We start from the raw sequence: 1,897 nt of genomic DNA, 5'->3' as shown, positions 1-1,897 counted from the left end.
TTCGGGTATGTTCCCAAGTACAACTGCGGGATCCTAGGACAGTTCTATATTTAACTGCTTGAGGAATCTCCACACCCTTTTCCACAGTAGGTGAACCAATTTACATCACCACCACCGACAGTGCACAAGAGTTCCCTTTTCTCCTCATCCTCGCCAACACTTGTTCTCTCTTGTCTTCTTGGTGCTAGCCATTCTAAATGGTGTGATGTGGCTCGGATGCGCATGTCCCTCACGTTAGTGATGTTGACCACCTCTGCATGCATCTCTTGGCCACTAGTGCTACTTGTACAAAGTCACTGGCACATTATTCTTTCACTGCTATGGCATTTATTAATTTTTTTAATCAAAAAAATTGTTTTAACATTTATTAATTTTTGAGAGAGAGAGAGACAGAGCACGAGTGGGGGAGAGCCAAGAGAGAGGGAGACACAGAATCTGAAGCAAGCTCCAGGCTCTGAGCTGTCAGCACAGAGCCCGATGCAGGGCTCGACTCATGGACAGCAAGATCATGACCTGAGCTGAAGTCAGACGCTCAACTGACTGAGCCACCCACGCGCCTCTCACTACTACGGTATTTAGACAACAGCAAGCACTCAAAAATTATTTAGGTCGGAAAATCAGTGTATGAAACAATGCCTGGGAACAGCAGGAATGCAGTGCAACAACGCAGGTAAGGTCGGAGGCTGACACTGCTTTGAGAAACACAGACTCATGCAGGAAAACGACGGCAAAGGGGAGGAAGGCAAAGATTGGTCTGTTGACAAATTAAGAATGGTGAATATTCGAAACGTGAATCAAACAGGAGAACATTTTTGGTGAGAGCAGAATCTGGAGGTTTGGTTCAATAACCAGTATTCTCAGTCACTCACTGGATATGACTTCTAAACAGATACCTTAAAAACACATTCCAAAGTTGTCCAGCCCTGGGTTAATCATGGGAAGATAATAAATGTCCTGATGTTCATCGGTGCCGTATGTATCAACTCACCTGGGAGGCTCTGGCTTGGGAATTCTTCCTCCGATATCCATGGCTCCTCTCCTTGCTCCAGCCTGAAGATCACCTCTGGTTTGGTAGCACAGGACCCTGTCAACGTGAAATCATTCAGGATTCAGACCAGGTGGCCTAGACTTCAGGGCCTCTGGAAGAGGAGGAAGCCGCTGCAGCTGCTCAGTGAACAAGCCACGGAACACTTCACTGGAGAGGTAAACACAACTACCTTCCTGGTGCCCAATGGCGGTCAATCGCCAACGACTCCTGAATTCCAATCTTAAATATCATTCAACGCGGCACAGAGCCTATACGCCTCATAATTAACACAATCAAAACATGCTACTTGGAATTATATAAGAACAGTCCTTACCCACTGAGACAAGGTGGCTGTAGTTCTCCAGCATCACGTCCCTGTACAGGGACCTCTGACTTGAGTCCAAGCACTGCCACTCCTCCTGGGTGAAGCCCACGGTCACATCCTTAAATGATACTGATCCCTGGGATTTCTGTTCAATCTGAAATGTTCACAATTGGGTGACATGGAAAAGCTGTATGGGAACCAATCCCTCTCATCATTACCAAAATAGTCTGCAGAAGGTGTGTCTGGCTTTAGGCTTTGAGGGGAGACGAGAAATCTAACAAACACTATGCCATTGTTTCAGGGTATTATTAATGTAAAAATCACCAAATCCCACAATGTATCCGGAACTGTTCCAATTCTTAGAAATGCTAAGATTAATAACACTGTTCTTGTATTCAAGGAGCACATATTCTGATAAGAAAACATGCAGTAACAAGATACAATCGCTAAGGTGAAGTACGCACAATACAGACTAAAACAAGCAGCAAAATTATCTCTGTGTGGGGCCTCACTGAACAACGGCTGTAGGAGAACAGGAACCCCGT

The 1,897-nt window shown here is 45.4% G+C and overlaps 1 protein-coding gene across 1 annotated transcript in view; it reads right to left on the bottom strand.

Moving 5' to 3' along the window:
• Positions 1-901: 901 nt before the first annotated feature.
• Positions 902-1,897, bottom strand: part of LOC121016602 (zinc finger protein 25-like) — a 53,524-nt gene continuing 52,528 nt past the window's right edge. The window contains exons 8-9 of the transcript XR_005784375.1: positions 1,362-1,506; positions 902-1,084 (exon numbers count right to left, since the gene is read on the bottom strand). The gene's annotated coding sequence lies outside the window, so the exon portion shown is untranslated. The remainder of the gene's footprint in view (positions 1,085-1,361; positions 1,507-1,897) is intronic.

The sequence above is a fragment of the Herpailurus yagouaroundi genome, unplaced genomic scaffold (genome assembly GCF_014898765.1).
Source record: "Herpailurus yagouaroundi ecotype Mexico unplaced genomic scaffold, PumYag 211, whole genome shotgun sequence".
Lineage (NCBI taxonomy): Eukaryota > Metazoa > Chordata > Mammalia > Carnivora > Felidae > Herpailurus > Herpailurus yagouaroundi.
The sequence above is the reverse complement of the archived record's forward strand: the minus strand, read 5'-3'. Positions and strand labels throughout refer to the sequence as shown.